The sequence below is a fragment of the Sinohyriopsis cumingii genome, unplaced genomic scaffold (genome assembly GCF_028554795.1).
Source record: "Sinohyriopsis cumingii isolate HCF-2022 unplaced genomic scaffold, ASM2855479v2 utg002482l, whole genome shotgun sequence".
Classification (NCBI taxonomy): domain Eukaryota; kingdom Metazoa; phylum Mollusca; class Bivalvia; order Unionida; family Unionidae; genus Sinohyriopsis; species Sinohyriopsis cumingii.
The window spans coordinates 117,476-139,368 of NW_028316226.1; the positions used below are offsets into that span (position 1 = coordinate 117,476).

At 35.0% G+C, this 21,893-nt stretch overlaps 6 non-coding genes across 6 annotated transcripts; 3 read left to right on the forward strand and 3 right to left on the reverse strand.

Annotated features, from left to right (window-relative positions):
* Nucleotides 1-3,780: 3,780 nt before the first annotated feature.
* Nucleotides 3,781-3,851, reverse strand: Trnag-gcc (transfer RNA glycine (anticodon GCC)). The gene has a single exon. It is a non-coding gene; the product is annotated as a tRNA-Gly (tRNA).
* A 1,432-nt stretch (nucleotides 3,852-5,283) lies between these two features.
* On the forward strand, nucleotides 5,284-5,355 carry Trnap-ugg (transfer RNA proline (anticodon UGG)). The gene has a single exon. It is a non-coding gene; the product is annotated as a tRNA-Pro (tRNA).
* Nucleotides 5,356-12,003: 6,648 nt separating this feature from the next.
* Nucleotides 12,004-12,074, reverse strand: Trnag-gcc (transfer RNA glycine (anticodon GCC)). Its single transcript has one exon. It is a non-coding gene; the product is annotated as a tRNA-Gly (tRNA).
* Nucleotides 12,075-13,506: 1,432 nt separating this feature from the next.
* Nucleotides 13,507-13,578, forward strand: Trnap-ugg (transfer RNA proline (anticodon UGG)). Its single transcript has one exon. It is a non-coding gene; the product is annotated as a tRNA-Pro (tRNA).
* A 6,740-nt stretch (nucleotides 13,579-20,318) lies between these two features.
* On the reverse strand, nucleotides 20,319-20,389 carry Trnag-gcc (transfer RNA glycine (anticodon GCC)). The gene has a single exon. It is a non-coding gene; the product is annotated as a tRNA-Gly (tRNA).
* Nucleotides 20,390-21,821: 1,432 nt separating this feature from the next.
* On the forward strand, nucleotides 21,822-21,893 carry Trnap-ugg (transfer RNA proline (anticodon UGG)). Its single transcript has one exon. It is a non-coding gene; the product is annotated as a tRNA-Pro (tRNA).

The window sequence follows — 21,893 nt, forward strand, 5'->3', positions numbered from 1 at the left end:
ACGCAACTGATCGTGCAAAAATTGTGATAATCACCATGTCCTGGAAGAGGTCTTCTGCTCTTGCTGAGGAGTATAATGCAGTGTATGGCTTCAGACACCATGTGCGGCCAGTGATTTCTCTCCCTTTAAAGGTTTCAATTGAAATAAATAGTCGCATAATTGCGATTCGAATTCAATTGAATATATTATAATTTTCTTCCTAAGTTATGCTTTCGGTGAAAATAATATCGGTGTTTTCTCGTTGTGTATGTGACATATGTTGGGAAGTTATATTTGTAGTTGTAGATGGCTAGATGATCAACCTGTCTTGCATTTCTTTACCTTTCAGAGATCAATCTTCAGGACTTCAATCAGCCTCAGCTTTCAAAAGTTGACAACCCTATTAAGAATAAATATGCTTGATAAAGTTATATTTACAGTTATACGGTGCAACATTTTGGAATTGTTATCTTCACAGAGCTGTAACAACAATAAGTCATCTTGCAGATGCGGAACGTCGATTGAAACCAAAAAAGAACATAATTGTTAGTTTTAATTTGTAAGCTTGTAAAGAATGTAAGAAAGAAAAAAAGATCGACTTTAACCAACAAAGAACGTACTTGTTACATTTGTTTTGCAAGCTTTTAAGGAATGTAAAAGAAAAAAAGAACGTGGACTGAAACCAACATAGATCGTAATTGTTATTTTTTGTTTTGTAAAGTTGTATGGAATATAAAGGAGAAAAACTAAGAACGTCAAATGTAACTAACAAAAAACGAAATTGTTAGTTTTGTTTTGTTGAGAATATTTATTCTTCTTAAAACTTCAGGTCTCTGTTTAACCACTTGCTTGATTTTTCAACTTATTTCTCGAAATACATCGAACAAGCGTCATTAAATCTTGTTGATGTTGCAAAATCGTGTGGGAAATATGTGTTTGGAATTAACAATGCTCCTGAACCCATGCCTTACAGGAAAGGTATTTAACGTAACAATTGATGAATCTCCTTTAAATATATCCTAATGTCCCGATTATTCCCGTTTGCAAGTTTATTCTGTTGTATAATGTCAAATTTAGGAAATCTACTCCTTATTCCCTTTCTTTTTCGTTTTAATTTTAATTGATGAATGTTGGTTGTTATATCCAGTCAGGAAACTATTTTTCCTCCACATGGGTCCAAACGAGGAAACTATCCTCAATACACCTAACGTAAAAAATGGTAATTTATGGCCGTTGCACACCTTTATTTCTCCAAGTATACAGTTTTAAGAGGCTGTAAGTTTGGTCAGTTTTTTCCAGGAAATCATTTGTATCTTTAAAATATGGATAGTGTTTCTGCGCCAAAGTGTTTCGATCAAAATAAATCCGCTCGGCAACACGCTCAGTCTGTCTTGAACAATCTGAAACAATGTGCCACTTGTCCGAACTTCGCTTGGCATAGTCCAGTTCTAGACCGGTTTGTGACTTTTCAGATAAATATAACAATACCTTGGTATTGAATTCGGAATACAGCAGTCGAATTCCCTTGTGTTCAGAAATCTACCTAAACATACTTTTCCAAGACTTCGTCTGATTTCCATTTACTATTGAAAAATATCGTCTGACTTCCATGTTTTCTGCAAGTTTCCGTCTGACTTTTATTTACCTTTTCAAGATTCAATCCGAGTCCCATTTCTGTCTCACTTCAAACTGGGTTTGTAATAGGCTGATAATATTGCAAAATCATTTCATTGTAGCTCTAATTCCAAAATGTACTGATGAAAGACATTGGTGGCATTACTTTTACTAGACTTCTTGATTGCCAGAGAATTGTTTTAGCATTAATTTTGCAACTCCCTATTTTATGATTTACTGAGGTTTGAGTTCTGGATAGAAACATCAGGTGTGCTTTTGTTTCGATAGGCAGAAATGCATTTCTGCACATTCTCAGGCATACAGTTCTATGAATGATATGGCATGCAGTTTAATACATCCTCAATGACAAAATAATTGCTTTTGATTTTTGGATTCACGGGGCATCTATCAAACGAGGGACATTCTGTGTGAGAAACCCCATCTCCTGATGGAAGACTTTAAGTTGTGGCGTTGGCATACAAAACATAAGTGAGCGACAATTAGGTTACAGCGAAAAACGCTAGTACAATTTAGGACCATGCACACATTCTGAATGTAAAAGTATCCTTTCATCGACTTGGAATCAAATGAAGGCCGCCAGCGTCTGTATATATATATATATATATGGCTCTTAGATCTTTATACAAGACACATGCAAGTAGAGAAATGGTGTTCATTTCTAAGGAGGTTGTGAATCAAATAAAATCCGTCCTGAATTAGTTTGTAAGCAAGACATTAATGGACGCAATTCGCACTATTGGTACAGTTTTCCTATCCTAAAGTTTGGTGTATTGCTTAGATAAAACCTGCAATCAACTTTGCCTAATGCATCTACTGCAAATATATTTGTTTCGTTTACTATAATATTCAACGCTGGCAGCAAGATCATGTATAATACTAAAGGTTTAGTAAAGAACATGCCAAATATCTGGTACACCAGGATTTCCTGAGGAAAAACTAATGATCTGATCTCAAATCCAAATAAAGATGTTTTCATACAAAATTAATAATCTTACTTTATAATCTACAACCATATACACAATAAGCCTTCAATATGTTATTGATAAAAAAGACATTATTCAGATAGGCCCAATCTCCTACCCGCAATTAAGGAGAAACTTCAATCACACAGTAGAAATACAGTATAGATAACAGTTTGCCTTTTAAAAAAAAAATGATTGTATGTTGTTTACACATATATGTATGTTTGCGTGCGTGCATGTTTGCGCATGAGGATATAGTTTATCTTTCAAACGGTGTAATTGTAGATATAACAGTATGTCGTACATTTATTCTTAATGACGTTGTAGAGTTTTGAAATTGCAGGCTGATTATAGTTCTATTTGTTGTCCTCTGAAATGTAATGAAACCCATGACAGGTTGATGACTTTCCTACATATGACATTGTGCAGGCATAAACTTTGAACTCTTGTGTGATTTCGAACGAGAGAGAGAGAGAGAGAGAGAGACAGAGAGAGAGAGAGAGAGAGAGAGAGAGAGAGAGAGAGAGAGTGCGAGGGAGAGAGAGGGAGAAAGAGAGAGAGAGGGAGCGAGAGAGAGAGAGGGAGAGAGAGAGGTCAATGATCGTTTGATACAGTAATCTGTAAATAACACAAAAACATTGTGAATGGGAACTTAGTATCATTCCTTTCAGTCTGGATTTGAAATCAGTTCAATGAAATTCGAGTCAAAGTTGGCTGGAGAAGGTCAAACGTGAAACGAGGTTTACAGACAGACATAAATGTTGAAATAAATTGAAGACATCTCTAAAAGAGTATTCTAGTGTCATAAAGTAAATGATAATAACACGTTCAGTACACTGAAATGTTCTTGTGTTAAAATAATTAAGGGCGATAGGCATCGTCATCCGGATTTAAAGATTAACCTCTAACTGAAAAATGAAGGTTATTACGCTCTTCCTACAGTTCCAATTAGAAACTCCTTATAGACAAGATAAGGATCTGTCCCATTGTAATGGAAAGCTGTTTTGCACCAACATCCATGTTTTTTTCCGGGAAGCGAGGGACACTCAGTGTGAGACATCCAAGCTTCTGATTCAAGGACTGTTCCGATTTCAGTTGTGGAGTTGGCATAAAACACAAAAGTGAGCGAAAATTAGACTAGGGCAAAAAGAGTTATTACAAATATTGGATTATGCAAACATTCTAAAATTATATAAAAAAAATTTGCATCGGCCGGGAATCGAACCCGGGCCGCCCGCGTGGCAGGCGAGCATTCTACCACTGAACCACCGATGCACATTATTCCCTTGCTTCGTAAGGGCCTATCTCCCCACCGTGTCTTTACCTTAACTGCCTAATGTCATTTACATGTCTGTGTCATCTAATTCAGTAGGCGTTGATTTATTGATTGACTGCCTATGGGGTTACAATGCATGCTGTTAGAATAAACCGACACAACACATCTCTTTATTTGATTCTGAAACGGCGTAGATTACTTGGATTGAAGCACTTTCTAAATTGGAGACAGCCACATGATTTCTCACTTGCTAGTCTCTTCAAAGGTCTTGTCTGCTTGAATTTCATCTCACATCTATCCACAAGATGCATTTTAGTAGAAAACGGTATTCGTTTTCAAGGAGGTTGTAAATAGAACAAAGTCTATCCGGAATTGGTTTTTAAGCAAAATATTGATGGACGAATTCATAATATTTGTACAGATTTCCTATCATATCTTTAACGAAAGATGAATGTGCTGCTTAGAGAGAACCTAAAACGAACCTTGCCTAATCCACCTACTGGAATTATCTTTTTTGTTGTTGTGAAAATCAACTGTCAAATTAATGGTATGACCGTCGACTAGAATGGCAAATTTGGCTTCCATCGACATACATCAGCATGCATTCATCTTTATGCATAATCCAAGTGTCAAACGGGGACGCCGGCGAATGGAGAATGCTGTTTGATCAACGAATTGTCCAAGGGTCTATCGGCAGCAATTAATATCATGTAGATCTGAAACTCTTGATTATTATCAACAGTAAAATTCAGATGAGTTGGATTTCATTTAGAAGCATGCAAATAAAATATCATTTTAATTCTAAATATGTCTTCGTCATCGGAAATCGACTTTATCTTAAAGCATGTTAGTCTAAACAAAGTCAACTAATTACTTTTCATTTATTACCCACAACAACAATCAGCTTGATTGCATAGTTTCGGTCTTGAATTTAGAGAACCAGTCTGTGTATACAACAATGAATAATGTCATCCATAAATTACATATATTACAAAACACAATCTTCAGAGAAAACTAAGAGAGAAAAAGAAAACACTTTATAGGAACATTAAGTTCCTTCCTATCATCTGGTCTTAAATGATGCAAAGATTATTAAAATTCATTAAATTTAGTTTGATCATGGGTCATTTGCGACAGTTTTTTCTCCTTGGAAGAAGGACTTATATGTGTATGTCTCATAGATTTGGGAGATTAGCTTTGAAGCAAACTGAATAGTAAATGATATCAAAAGACTGATATTTCGAAACAATACTATTTGTGCATGAAATGTACACAAGGAAATGAAATATGTACGTTTCATCTATGATATAATCTTTTCATGTGCAAGGATCTGAGTAACAGCAGCGCACTGATATCAAGCTGTAGATAAGGTACGGCTCGTATGCAGGACAAATATAAAGGCGGATAATGGCACGATTATTTCCCATGTGAGGCTCGTTGGTCTAGGGGTATGATTCTCGCTTTGGGTGCGAGAGGTCCCGGGTTCAAATCCCGGACGAGCCCACCATTTTGGAAATGAAAGTTAATACTCATTTTGTAGTATCCTGGTAAATGGTTGAAGCAATCTCTCGGGACAGCCATGAGTGAAATATTTCATTTTCAATTATTCGTGTAAATGCAATACTTTTGACGGATTGATTTCGGAAACGCTGGTGAATTGTCATTTCTCCAAAACTTGAAATAGGTTTTCATATAGTTAGTCAAGTACAATTAATTGGAAGTTAACTTCCCAGAACCCCATTTACGACTTCAGCTTCAGAGGATGTACTGAAATTCTTGAACAAATATAACTACTGTATGGACCAGTGGATTAGCATAGTTTTTCATTGCACTCTTATCTTCCTCTGAACAAAGTTAACCTCCACACCCATACAGAAAAAGTTTGTTTTAGACATCCTTATCAAAATGTATGCTAATAATTATTTAACTTCTGCCAGTTTTGATTGCATAGTTTCATTCTTGAATTTAGGGAACCAGTTTATGTATACAAGAAAGACTAATCTTAACCACAATTACATATGTCAGAAAACACCATCGTCAAAGAAAACTAAGAGAAAAAAAAACACTTTATAGTGACACTAAGTTCCTTCTTTTCTTATGCAATAATGATTAAAATTCATTAAAATCAGTTTTTCCTTTGGTCATTTGCGACAGTTTTTTTTTGGCCTTGGAATAAGGACTTATATTTGGGTCATTATCTTCATTATTTGGACATAATATCGACAAGTAACTGGAGAAGAAAGCCTGGCGATGAATGTAAAAACAAAAGTAATTTGAAGTTATTCTGTCTTCTTGTTCTGAAGCAAATTGAATAGTTTAATGATGACGAAAGAGTAAGATTTTGAAACTTTACTAGTTGTGTATGAAATGTACTCATTCTCAAAAAGGAGCATGCCCATCAAGATATATAGACAGATAAAGCTATCGGTCAATCGATAGATTGATATATAGATATATATTTCATCATTCCAACGAAGGAAGATACCCATCAAGAGAATCAAAATACTTGAACAGGCAATACAATAGACATATAGGCAGACAAACAGGCAGACAGGTTTACAGTGGATTGAGATTGAAACAGACATACAGTTATACATAGAGACAGACAGATAGATGCGAATGAATCTATGTACCATAAAGGTCCCGAAGAATGTTCATTAAAAGTAAATAAATTAAATGCCTTTTGGTTTCCTCTGCATTCTCTTTATACAGTTTAAACAATACATAACATAAAACAGTTTTCGCATCATATGAATTATATTTTCAACTTTACAATTTTCACTTGTTTTAACGTTAATTGCTAGGTCTGAATTAATGAGAAACATTCACCACTTACTACCATTCGATTTACACTTTTAAAAACCAGGCTTGTCGATACTCGGAAGACTGGATCTCGCCCAAAATGCTCCTTATATTTTCATTTCCTTTGTAAGCTCTATTCAAAGTGTAACTTTGAAACGCATCAGGAAATTGTTGTTGCAAATCACACAAATATTCACACAAATATTCTCTTGCAAACTTTGATTCATATGCTGAACATCGATTGAAACTAACAAATAACGTAATTGTTATCTTTTGTTGTGTAAGGTTGTAAGGAATGCAAAGAAGAAAAAATAAGAACGTCGATTAAAACCAGCAAAGAACATGTGTGCGTGTGCGTGTGTGTGTGTGTGTGTGTGATTTGGATTTTTAACGTAGCTTTAATAATTTATCAGTCATATCGCTACGATGTCCGCAGTGCGACAGATTATAGTTATGTCTAGCACTGGGGCATCATGCCGCAGACATGTAGCATGATGTCCCACCCAGTCATATTATCCTGACACCAGGCGGACCAGTCCTAACACTAACCTCTTAATGCTGAGCGTGAAGCGAGGCAGCTGTTAGTAGCATTTTGTAAGTCTTTGGTATGACTCGACCGGGGATCAGCAAAGAACGTAATTGGTAGGTTGTCATTTTTCTTGTTGAGAATCTTTATTCTTCTTAAAACATCAAGTCTCAGTTTACCCACTTTCTTGATTTTCTAACCTATTTCACGAAAAGCAACAAGCAAACATCATTAAATGTTGTTGATTGTTACAAATCGTGTGGGAGATATGTATTGGGAATTTGACAATGCTCCTGAACGTACGACTTATTGGAAAAGTATTTTACGTAACAATTGATGAACCTCCTTTAAAACTATTCTAGTGTCCAGATTATGTTTTAAAGTAAGTATATGATACTAGTTTAAGATGATGCGCCAAAGCATATTCACCCCTGAATTTTCAATCAAGTGTTCGGTTCGTTAGAAAGCGAAACCATACAAAAGGCATATGGTCAATTAAGTGTTTTATCGTTGCAGTTCAAAGATGAACAAGTAAGTCAAATTAGGAAAACTTTGATGTTCAAAAAAATTCACATTTACTCTGCGAATGTATGTCTGTCCATATAATCAGTAAGAATTAAGAATAAAATGTCTTCAGTTAGTTCGCTCTAAAATTGTAAGACATGTTCATGAAACTTGGTCTGTCCTTATTTCAAAATCAACAAATTTCATTTTACTCCCGTTCTCTTATTGTGTGTGTCTGAAGGTGATAAATACCGACTACCACTTGATCAATATCATAAGTAGGTAACATCTTCGGCTAGAGAGTTTATTCTGTTTCTCGGATTTTCAAATGCAACTGTTTCTGCTATAACTATGCATCACCACTGCTCCTGTTCATTCACTGGCTTCGTATGTAACTGCACGTGTTACATTTCCAATAAGTACCATGTGCTTGAAGAGGGTTTCCGTTCTTTTAAATGTTTTGAACGCAACTGATCGTGCAAAAATTGTGATAATCACCATGTCCTGGAAGAGGTCTTCTGCTCTTGCTGAGGAGTATAATGCAGTGTATGGCTTCAGACACCATGTGCGGCCAGTGATTTCTCTCCCTTTAAAGGTTTCAATTGAAATAAATAGTCGCATAATTGCGATTCGAATTCAATTGAATATATTATAATTTTCTTCCTAAGTTATGCTTTCGGTGAAAATAATATCGGTGTTTTCTCGTTGTGTATGTGACATATGTTGGGAAGTTATATTTGTAGTTGTAGATGGCTAGATGATCAACCTGTCTTGCATTTCTTTACCTTTCAGAGATCAATCTTCAGGACTTCAATCAGCCTCAGCTTTCAAAAGTTGACAACCCTATTAAGAATAAATATGCTTGATAAAGTTATATTTACAGTTATACGGTGCAACATTTTGGAATTGTTATCTTCACAGAGCTGTAACAACAATAAGTCATCTTGCAGATGCGGAACGTCGATTGAAACCAAAAAAGAACATAATTGTTAGTTTTAATTTGTAAGCTTGTAAAGAATGTGAGAAAGAAAAAAAGATCGACTTTAACCAACAAAGAACGTACTTGTTACATTTGTTTTGCAAGCTTTTAAGGAATGTAAAAGAAAAAAAGAACGTGGACTGAAACCAACATAGATCGTAATTGTTATTTTTTGTTTTGTAAAGTTGTATGGAATATAAAGGAGAAAAACTAAGAACGTCAAATGTAACTAACAAAAAACGAAATTGTTAGTTTTGTTTTGTTGAGAATATTTATTCTTCTTAAAACTTCAGGTCTCTGTTTAACCACTTGCTTGATTTTTCAACTTATTTCTCGAAATACATCGAACAAGCGTCATTAAATCTTGTTGATGTTGCAAAATCGTGTGGGAAATATGTGTTTGGAATTAACAATGCTCCTGAACCCATGCCTTACAGGAAAGGTATTTAACGTAACAATTGATGAATCTCCTTTAAATATATCCTAATGTCCCGATTATTCCCGTTTGCAAGTTTATTCTGTTGTATAATGTCAAATTTAGGAAATCTACTCCTTATTCCCTTTCTTTTTCGTTTTAATTTTAATTGATGAATGTTGGTTGTTATATCCAGTCAGGAAACTATTTTTCCTCCACATGGGTCCAAACGAGGAAACTATCCTCAATACACCTAACGTAAAAAATGGTAATTTATGGCCGTTGCACACCTTTATTTCTCCAAGTATACAGTTTTAAGAGGCTGTAAGTTTGGTCAGTTTTTTCCAGGAAATCATTTGTATCTTTAAAATATGGATAGTGTTTCTGCGCCAAAGTGTTTCGATCAAAATAAATCCGCTCGGCAACACGCTCAGTCTGTCTTGAACAATCTGAAACAATGTGCCACTTGTCCGAACTTCGCTTGGCATAGTCCAGTTCTAGACCGGTTTGTGACTTTTCAGATAAATATAACAATACCTTGGTATTGAATTCGGAATACAGCAGTCGAATTCCCTTGTGTTCAGAAATCTACCTAAACATACTTTTCCAAGACTTCGTCTGATTTCCATTTACTATTGAAAAATATCGTCTGACTTCCATGTTTTCTGCAAGTTTCCGTCTGACTTTTATTTACCTTTTCAAGATTCAATCCGAGTCCCATTTCTGTCTCACTTCAAACTGGGTTTGTAATAGGCTGATAATATTGCAAAATCATTTCATTGTAGCTCTAATTCCAAAATGTACTGATGAAAGACATTGGTGGCATTACTTTTACTAGACTTCTTGATTGCCAGAGAATTGTTTTAGCATTAATTTTGCAACTCCCTATTTTATGATTTACTGAGGTTTGAGTTCTGGATAGAAACATCAGGTGTGCTTTTGTTTCGATAGGCAGAAATGCATTTCTGCACATTCTCAGGCATACAGTTCTATGAATGCTATGGCATGCAGTTTAATACATCCTCAATGACAAAATAATTGCTTTTGATTTTTGGATTCACGGGGCATCCATCAAACGAGGGACATTCTGTATGAGAAACCCCATCTCCTGATGGAAGACTTTAAGTTGTGGCGTTGGCATACAAAACATAAGTGAGCGACAATTAGCTTACAGCGAAAAACGATAGTACAATTTAGGACCATGCACACATTCTGAATGTAAAAGTATCCTTTCATCGACTTGGAATTAAATGAAGGCCGCCAGCGTCTGTATATATATATATATATATATATATATATATATATATATATATATATATATATATATATATATATATATATATATATATGGCTCTTAGATCTTTATACAAGACACATGCAAGTAGAGAAATGGTGTTCATTTCTAAGGAGGTTGTGAATCAAATAAAATCCGTCCTGAATTAGTTTGTAAGCAAGACATTAATGGACGCAATTCGCACTATTGGTACAGTTTTCCTATCCTAAAGTTTGGTGTATTGCTTAGATAAAACCTGCAATCAACTTTGCCTAATGCATCTACTGCAAATATATTTGTTTCGTTTACTATAATATTCAACGCTGGCAGCAAGATCATGTATAATACTAAAGGTTTAGTAAAGAACATGCCAAATATCTGGTACACCAGGATTTCCTGAGGAAAAACTAATGATCTGATCTCAAATCCAAATAAAGATGTTTTCATACAAAATTAATAATCTTACTTTATAATCTACAACCATATACACAATAGGCCTTCAATATGTTATTGATTAAAAAGACATTATTCAGATAGGCCCAATCTCCTACCCGCAATTAAGGAGAAACTTCAATCACACAGTAGAAATACAGTATAGATAACAGTTTGCCTTTTTAAAAAAAAATGATTGTATGTTGTTTACACATATATGTATGTTTGCGTGCGTGCATGTTTGCGCATGAGGATATAGTTTATCTTTCAAACGGTGTAATTGTAGATATAACAGTATGTCGTACATTTATTCTTAATGACGTTGTAGAGTTTTGAAATTGCAGGCTGATTATAGTTCTATTTGTTGTCCTCTGAAATGTAATGAAACCCATGACAGGTTGATCATCTAAACATTTACATCTCCAATGATGACTTTCCTACATATGACATTGTGCAGGCATAAACTTTGAACTCTTGTGTGATTTCGAACGAGAGAGAGGGAGAGAAAGAGAGAGAGAGAGAGAGAGAGAGAGAGAGAGAGAGAGAGTGCGAGGGAGAGAGAGGGAGAGAGAGAGAGAGAGGGAGCGAGAGAGAGAGGGAGAGAGAGAGGTCAATGATCGTTTGATACAGTAATCTGTAAATAACACAAAAACATTGTGAATGGGAACTTAGTATCATTCCTTTCAGTCTGGATTTGAAATCAGTTCAATGAAATTCGAGTCAAAGTTGGCTGGAGAAGGTCAAACGTGAAACGAGGTTTACAGACAGACATAAATGTTGAAATAAATTGAAGACATCTCTAAAAGAGTATTCTAGTGTCATAAAGTAAATGATAATAACACGTTCAGTACACTGAAATGTTCTTGTGTTAAAATAATTAAGGGCGATAGGCATCGTCATCCGGATTTAAAGATTAACCTCTAACTGAAAAATGAAGGTTATTACGCTCTTCCTACAGTTCCAATTAGAAACTCCTTATAGACAAGATAAGGATCTGTCCCATTGTAATGGAAAGCTGTTTTGCACCAACATCCATGTTTTTTTCCGGGAAGCGAGGGACACTCAGTGTGAGACATCCAAGCTTCTGATTCAAGGACTGTTCCGATTTCAGTTGTGGAGTTGGCATAAAACACAAAAGTGAGCGAAAATTAGACTAGGGCAAAAAGAGTTATTACAAATATTGGATTATGCAAACATTCTAAAATTATATAAAAAAAATTTGCATCGGCCGGGAATCGAACCCGGGCCGCCCGCGTGGCAGGCGAGCATTCTACCACTGAACCACCGATGCACATTATTCCCTTGCTTCGTAAGGGCCTATCTCCCCACCGTGTCTTTACCTTAACTGCCTAATGTCATTTACATGTCTGTGTCATCTAATTCAGTAGGCGTTGATTTATTGATTGACTGCCTATGGGGTTACAATGCATGCTGTTAGAATAAACCGACACAACACATCTCTTTATTTGATTCTGAAACGGCGTAGATTACTTGGATTGAAGCACTTTCTAAATTGGAGACAGCCACATGATTTCTCACTTGCTAGTCTCTTCAAAGGTCTTGTCTGCTTGAATTTCATCTCACATCTATCCACAAGATGCATTTTAGTAGAAAACGGTATTCGTTTTCAAGGAGGTTGTAAATAGAACAAAGTCTATCCGGAATTGGTTTTTAAGCAAAATATTGATGGACGAATTCATAATATTTGTACAGATTTCCTATCATATCTTTAACGAAAGATGAATGTGCTGCTTAGAGAGAACCTAAAACGAACCTTGCCTAATCCACCTACTGGAATTATCTTTTTTGTTGTTGTGAAAATCAACTGTCAAATTAATGGTATGACCGTCGACTAGAATGGCAAATTTGGCTTCCATCGACATACATCAGCATTCATTCATCTTTATGCATAATCCAAGTGTCAAACGGGGACGCCGGCGAATGGAGAATGCTGTTTGATCAACGAATTGTCCAATGGTCTATCGGCAGCAATTAATATTATGTAGATCTGAAACTCTTGATTATTATCAACAGTAAAATTCAGATGAGTTGGATTTCATTTAGAAGCATGCAAATAAAATATCATTTTAATTCTAAATATGTCTTCGTCATCGGAAATCGACTTTATCTTAAAGCATGTTAGTCTAAACAAAGTCAACTAATTACTTTTCATTTATTACCCACAACAACAATCAGCTTGATTGCATAGTTTCGGTCTTGAATTTAGAGAACCAGTCTGTGTATACAACAATGAATAATGTCATCCATAAATTACATATATTACAAAACACAATCTTCAGAGAAAACTAAGAGAGAAAAAGAAAACACTTTATAGGAACATTAAGTTCCTTCCTATCATCTGGTCTTAAATGATGCAAAGATTATTAAAATTCATTAAATTTAGTTTGATCATGGGTCATTTGCGACAGTTTTTTCTCCTTGGAAGAAGGACTTATATGTGTATGTCTCATAGATTTGGGAGATTAGCTTTGAAGCAAACTGAATAGTAAATGATATCAAAAGACTGATATTTCGAAACAATACTATTTGTGCATGAAATGTACACAAGGAAATGAAATATGTACGTTTCATCTATGATATAATCTTTTCATGTGCAAGGATCTGAGTAACAGCAGCGCACTGATATCAAGCTGTAGATAAGGTACGGCTCGTATGCAGGACAAATATAAAGGCGGATAATGGCACGATTATTTCCCATGTGAGGCTCGTTGGTCTAGGGGTATGATTCTCGCTTTGGGTGCGAGAGGTCCCGGGTTCAAATCCCGGACGAGCCCACCATTTTGGAAATGAAAGTTAATACTCATTTTGTAGTATCCTGGTAAATGGTTGAAGCAATCTCTCGGGACAGCCATGAGTGAAATATTTCATTTTCAATTATTCGTGTAAATGCAATACTTTTGACGGATTGATTTCGGAAACGCTGGTGAATTGTCATTTCTCCAAAACTTGAAATAGGTTTTCATATAGTTAGTCAAGTACAATTAATTGGAAGTTAACTTCCCAGAACCCCATTTACGACTTCAGCTTCAGAGGATGTACGGAAATTCTTGAACAAATATAACTACTGTATGGACCAGTGGATTAGCATAGTTTTTCATTGCACTCTTATCTTCCTCTGAACAAAGTTAACCTCCACACCCATACAGAAAAAGTTTGTTTTAGACATCCTTATCAAAATGTATGCTAATAATTATTTAACTTCTGCCAGTTTTGATTGCATAGTTTCATTCTTGAATTTAGGGAACCAGTTTATGTATACAAGAAAGACTAATCTTAACCACAATTACATATGTCAGAAAACACCATCGTCAAAGAAAACTAAGAGAAAAAAAACACTTTATAGTGACACTAAGTTCCTTCTTTTCTTATGCAATAATGATTAAAATTCATTAAGATCAGTTTTTCCTTTGGTCATTTGCGACAGTTTTTTTTGGCCTTGGAATAAGGACTTATATTTGGGTCATTATCTTCATTATTTGGACATAATATCGACAAGTAACTGGAGAAGAAAGCCTGGCGATGAATGTAAAAACAAAAGTAATTTGAAGTTATTTTGTCTTCTTGTTCTGAAGCAAATTGAATAGTTTAATGATGACGAAAGACTAAGATTTTGAAACTTTACTAGTTGTGTATGAAATGTACTCATTCTCAAAAAGGAGCATGCCCATCAAGATATATAGACAGATAAAGCTATCGGTCAACCGATAGATTGATATATAGATATTTATTTCATCATTCCAACGAAGGAAGATACCCATCAAGAGAATCAAAATACTTGAACAGGCAATACAATAGACATATAGGCAGACAAACAGGCAGACAGGTTTACAGTGGATTGAGATTGAAACAGACATACAGTTATACATAGAGACAGACAGATAGATGCGAATGAATCTATGTACCATAAAGGTCCCGAAGAATGTTCATTAAAAGTAAATAAATTAAATGCCTTTTGGTTTCCTCTGCATTCTCTTTATACAGTTTAAACAATACATAACATAAAACAGTTTTCGCATCATATGAACTATATTTTTAACTTTACAATTTTCACTTGTTTTAACGTTAATTGCTAGGTCTGAATTAATTAGAAACATTCACCACTTACTACCATTCGATTTACACTTTTAAAAACCAGACTTGTCGATACTCGGAAGACTGGATCTCGCCCAAAATGCTCCTTATATTTTCATTTCCTTTGTAAGCTCTATTCAAAGTGTAACTTTGAAACGCATCAGGAAATTGTTGTTGCAAATCACACAAATATTCACACAAATATTCTCTTGCAAACTTTGATTCATATGCTGAACATCGATTGAAACTAACAAATAACGTAATTGTTATCTTTTGTTGTGTAAGGTTGTAAGGAATGCAAAGAAGAAAAAATAAGAACGTCGATTAAAACCAGCAAAGAACATGTGTGCGTGTGCGTGTGTGTGTGTGTGTGTGTGATTTGGATTTTTAACGTAGCTTTAATAATTTATCAGTCATATCGCTACGATGTCCGCAGTGCGACAGATTATAGTTATGTCTAGCACTGGGGCATCATGCCGCAGACATGTAGCATGATGTCCCACCCAGTCATATTATCCTGACACCAGGCGGACCAGTCCTAACACTAACCTCTTAATGCTGAGCGTGAAGCGAGGCAGCTGTTAGTAGCATTTTGTAAGTCTTTGGTATGACTCGACCGGGGATCAGCAAAGAACGTAATTGGTAGGTTGTGATTTTTCTTGTTGAGAATCTTTATTCTTCTTAAAACATCAAGTCTCAGTTTACCCACTTTCTTGATTTTCTAACCTATTTCACGAAAAGCAACAAGCAAACATCATTAAATGTTGTTGATTGTTACAAATCGTGTGGGAGATATGTATTGGGAATTTGACAATGCTCCTGAACGTACGACTTATTGGAAAAGTATTTTACGTAACAATTGATGAACCTCCTTTAAAACTATTCTAGTGTCCAGATTATGTTTTAAAGTAAGTATATGATACTAGTTTAAGATGATGCGCCAAAGCATATTCACCCCTGAATTTTCAATCAAGTGTTCGGTTCGTTAGAAAGCGAAACCATACAAAAGGCATATGGTCAATTAAGTGTTTTATCGTTGCAGTTCAAAGATGAACAAGTAAGTCAAATTAGGAAAACTTTGATGTTCAAAAAAATTCACATTTACTCTGCGAATGTATGTCTGTCCATATAATCAGTAAGAATTAAGAATAAAATGTCTTCAGTTAGTTCGCTCTAAAATTGTAAGACATGTTCATGAAACTTGGTCTGTCCTTATTTCAAAATCAACAAATTTCATTTTACTCCCGTTCTCTTATTGTGTGTGTCTGAAGGTGATAAATACCGACTACCACTTGATCAATATCATAAGTAGGTAACATCTTCGGCTAGAGAGTTTATTCTGTTTCTCGGATTTTCAAATGCAGCTGTTTCTGCTATAACTATGCATCACCACGGCTCCTGTTCATTCACTGGCTTCGTATGTAACTGCACGTGTTACATTTCCAATAAGTACCATGTGCTTGAAGAGGGTTTCCGTTCTTTTAAATGTTTTGAACGCAACTGATCGTGCAAAAATTGTGATAATCACCATGTCCTGGAAGAGGTCTTCTGCTCTTGCTGAGGAGTATAATGCAGTGTATGGCTTCAGACACCATGTGCGGCCAGTGATTTCTCTCCCTTTAAAGGTTTCAATTGAAATAAATAGTCGCATAATTGCGATTCGAATTCAATTGAATATATTATAATTTTCTTCCTAAGTTATGCTTTCGGTGAAAATAATATCGGTGTTTTCTCGTTGTGTATGTGACATATGTTGGGAAGTTATATTTGTAGTTGTAGATGGCTAGATGATCAACCTGTCTTGCATTTCTTTACCTTTCAGAGATCAATCTTCAGGACTTCAATCAGCCTCAGCTTTCAAAAGTTGACAACCCTATTAAGAATAAATATGCTTGATAAAGTTATATTTACAGTTATACGGTGCAACATTTTGGAATTGTTATCTTCACAGAGCTGTAACAACAATAAGTCATCTTGCAGATGCGGAACGTCGATTGAAACCAAAAAAGAACATAATTGTTAGTTTTAATTTGTAAGCTTGTAAAGAATGTAAGAAAGAAAAAAAGATCGACTTTAACCAACAAAGAACGTACTTGTTACATTTGTTTTGCAAGCTTTTAAGGAATGTAAAAGGAAAAAAGAACGTGGACTGAAACCAACATAGATCGTAATTGTTGTTTTTTCTTTTGTAAAGTTGTATGGAATATAAAGGAGAAAAACTAAGAAAGTCGAATGTAACTAACAAAAAACGAAATTGTTAGTTTTGTTTTGTTGAGAATATTTATTCTTCTTAAAACTTCAGGTCTCTGTTTAACCACTTGCTTGATTTTTCAACTTATTTCTCGAAATACATCGAACAAGCGTCATTAAATCTTGTTGATGTTGCAAAATCGTGTGGGAAATATGTGTTTGGAATTAACAATGCTCCTGAACCCATGCCTTACAGGAAAGGTATTTAACGTAACAATTGATGAATCTCCTTTAAATATATCCTAATGGCCCGATTATTCCCGTTTGCAAGTTTATTCTGTTGTATAATGTCAAATTTAGGAAATCTACTCCTTATTCCCTTTCTTTTTCGTTTTAATTTTAATTGATGAATGATGGTTGTTATATCCAGTCAGGAAACTATTTTTCCTCCACATGGGTCCAAACGAGGAAACTATCCTCAATACACCTAACGTACAAAAATGGTAATTTATGGCCGTTGCACACTTTTCTTTCTCCAAGTATACAGTTTTAAGAGGCTGTAAGTTTGGTCAGTTTTTTCCAGGAAATCATTTGTATCTTTAAAAGATGGATAGTGTTTCTGCGTCATAGTGTTTCGATTAAAATAAATCCGCTCGGCAACACGCTCAGTTTGTCTTGAACAATCTGAAACAATGTGCCACTTGTCCGAACTTCGCTTGGCATAGTCCAGTTCTAGACCGGTTTGAGACTTTTCGGATAAATATAACAATACCTTGGTATTGAATTCGGAATACAGCAGTCGAATTCCCTTGTGTTCAGAAATCTACCTAAACATACTTTTCCAAGACTTCGTCTGATTTCCATTTACTATTGAAAAATATCGTCTGACTTCCATGTTTTCTGCAAGTTTCCGTTTGACTTTTATTTACCTTTTCAAGATTCAATCCGAGTCCCATTTCTGTCTCACTTCAAACTGGGTTTGTAATAGGCTGATAATATTGCAAAATCATTTCATTGTAGCTCTAATTCCAAAATGTACTGATGAAAGACATTGGTGGCATTACTTTTACTAGACTTCTTGATTGCCAGAGAATTGTTTTAGCATTAATTTTGCAACTCCCTATTTTATGATTTACTGAGGTTTGAGTTCTGGATAGAAACATCAGGTGTGCTTTTGTTTCGATAGGCAGAAATGCATTTCTGCACATTCTCAGGCATACAGTTCTATGAATACTGATGGAAGACTTTAAGTTGTGGCGTTGGCATACAAAACATAAGTGAGCGACAATTAGGTTACAGCAAAAAACGCTAGTACAATTTAGGACCATGCACACATTCTGAATGTAAAAGTATCCTTTCATAGACTTGGAATCAAATGAAGGCCCCCAGCGTCTATATATATATATATATATATATATATATATATATATATATATATATATATATATATATATATATATATATATATATATATATATATATATATATATATATATATATATATTTATATATATATTTATATATATATATCTATATATATATATATATATATATATATATATATATATATATATATATATATATATATATATATATATATATATATATATATATATATATATATATATATATATATATATATATATATATAGATATATATATATGGCTCTTAGATCTTTCTACAAGACACATGCAAGTAGAGAAATGGTGTTCATTTCTAAGGAGGTTGTGAATCAAATAAAATCCGTCCTGAATTAGTTTGTAAGCAAGACATTAATGGACGCAATTCGCACTATTGGTACAGTTTTCCTATCCTAAAGTTTGGTGTATTGCTTAGATAAAACCTGCAATCAACTTTGCCTAATGCATCTACTGCAAATATATTTGTTTCGTTTACTATAATATTCAACGCTGGCAGCAAGATCATGGATAATACTAAAGGTTTAGTAAAGAACATGCCAAATATCTGGTACACCAGGATTTCCTGAGGAAAAACTAATGATCTGATCTCAAATCCAAATAAAGATGTTTTCATACAAAATTAATAATCTTACTTTATAATCTACAACCATATACACAATAAGCCTTCAATATGTTATTGATAAAAAAGACATTATTCAGATAGGCCCAATCTCCTACCCGCAATTAAGGAGAAACTTCAATCACACAGTAGAAATACAGTATAGATAACAGTTTGCCTTTTAAAAAAAAAATGATTGTATGTTGTTTACACATATATGTATGTTTGCGTGCGTGCATGTTTGCGCATGAGGATATAGTTTATCTTTCAAACGGTGTAATTGTAGATATAACAGTATGTCGTACATTTATTCTTAATGACGTTGTAGAGTTTTGAAATTGCAGGCTGATTATAGTTCTATTTGTTGTCCTCTGAAATGTAATGAAACCCATGACAGGTTGATCATCTAAACATTTACATCTCCAATGATGACTTTCCTACATATGACATTGTGCAGGCATAAACTTTGAACTCTTGTGTGATTTCGAACGAGAGAGAGAGAGAGAGAGAGAGAGAGAGAGACAGACAGACAGACAGACAGACAGAGAGAGAGAGAGTGCGAGGGAGAGAGAGGGAGATTGAGCGAGAGAGGGAGCGAGAGAGACAGAGGGAGAGACAGAGGTCAATGATCGTTTGATACAGTATTCTGTAAATAACACAAAAACATTGTGAATGGGAAGTTAGTATCGTTCCTTTGAGTCTGGATTTGAAATCAGTTCAATGAAATTCGAGTCAAAGTTGGCTGGAGAAGGTCAAACGTGAAACGAGGTTTACAGACAGACATAAATGTTGAAATAAATTGAAGACATCTCTAAAAGAGTATTCTAGTGTCATAAAGTAAATGATAATAACACGTTCAGTACACTGAAATGTTCTTGTGTTAAAATAATTAAGGGCGATAGGCATCGTCATCCGGATTTAAAGATTAACCTCTAACTGAAAAATGAAGGTTATTACGCTCTTCCTACAGTTCCAATTAGAAACTCCTTATAGACAAGATAAGGATCTGTCCCATTGTAATGGAAAGCTGTTTTGCACCAACATCCATGTTTTTTTCCGGGAAGCGAGGGACACTCAGTGTGAGACATCCAAGCTTCTGATTCAAGGACTGTTCCGATTTCAGTTGTGGAGTTGGCATAAAACACAAAAGTGAGCGAAAATTAGACTAGGGCAAAAAGAGTTATCACAAATATTGGATTATGCAAACATTCCAAAATTATATAAAAAAAAATTTGCATCGGCCGGGAATCGAACCCGGGCCGCCCGCGTGGCAGGCGAGCATTCTACCACTGAACCACCGATGCACATTATTCCCTTGCTTCGTAAGGGCCTATCTCCCCACCGTGTCTTTACCTTAACTGCCTAATGTCATTTATATGTCTGTGTCATCTAATTCAGTAGGCGTTGATTTATTGATTGACTGCCTATGGGGTTACAATGCATGCTGTTAGAGTAAACCGACACAACACATCTCTTTATTTGATTCTGAAACGGCGTAGATTACTTGGATTGAAGCACTTTCTAAATTGGAGACAGCCACATGATTTCTCACTTGCTAGTCTCTTCAAAGGTCTTGTCTGCTTGAATTTCATCTCACATCTATCCACAAGATGCATTTTAGTAGAAAACGGTATTCGTTTTCAAGGAGGTTGTAAATAGAACAAAGTCTATCCGGAATTGGTTTTTAAGCAAAATATTGATGGACGAATTCATAATATTTGTACAGATTTCCTATCATATCTTTAACGAAAGATGAATGTGCTGCTTAGAGAGAACCTAAAACGAACCTTGCCTAATCCACCTACTGGAATTATCTTTTTTGTTGTTGTGAAAATCAACTGTCAAATTAATGGTATGACCGTCGACTAGAATGGCAAATTTGGCTTCCATCGACATACATCAGCATGCATTCATCTTTACGCATAATCCAAGTTTCAAACGGGGACGCCGGCGAATGGAGAATGCTGTTTGATCAACGAATTGTCCAAGGGTCTATCGGCAGCAATTAATATTATGTAGATCTGAAACTCTTGATTATTATCAACAGTAAAATTCAGATGAGTTGGATTTCATTTAGAAGCATGCAAATAAAATATCATTTTAATTCTAAATATGTCTTCGTCATCGGAAATCGACTTTATCTTAAAGCATGTTAGTCTAAACAAAGTCAACTAATTACTTTTCATTTATTACCCACAACAACAATCAGCTTGATTGCATAGTTTCGGTCTTGAATTTAGAGAACCAGTCTGTGTATACAACAATGAATAATGTCATCCATAAATTACATATATTACAAAACACAATCTTCAGAGAAAACTAAGAGAGAAAAAGAAAACACTTTATAGGAACATTAAGTTCCTTCCTATCATCTGGTCTTAAATGATGCAAAGATTATTAAAATTCATTAAATTTAGTTTGATCATGGGTCATTTGCGACAGTTTTTTCTCCTTGGAAGAAGGACTTATATGTGTATGTCTCATAGATTTGGGAGATTAGCTTTGAAGCAAACTGAATAGTAAATGATATCAAAAGACTGATATTTCGAAACAATACTATTTGTGCATGAAATGTACACAAGGAAATGAAATATGTACGTTTCATCTATGATATAATCTTTTCATGTGCAAGGATCTGAGTAACAGCAGCGCACTGATATCAAGCTGTAGATAAGGTACGGCTCGTATGCAGGACAAATATAAAGGCGGATAATGGCACGATTATTTCCCGTGTGAGGCTCGTTGGTCTAGGGGTATGATTCTCGCTTTGGGTGCGAGAGGTCCCGGGTTCAAATCCCGGACGAGCCC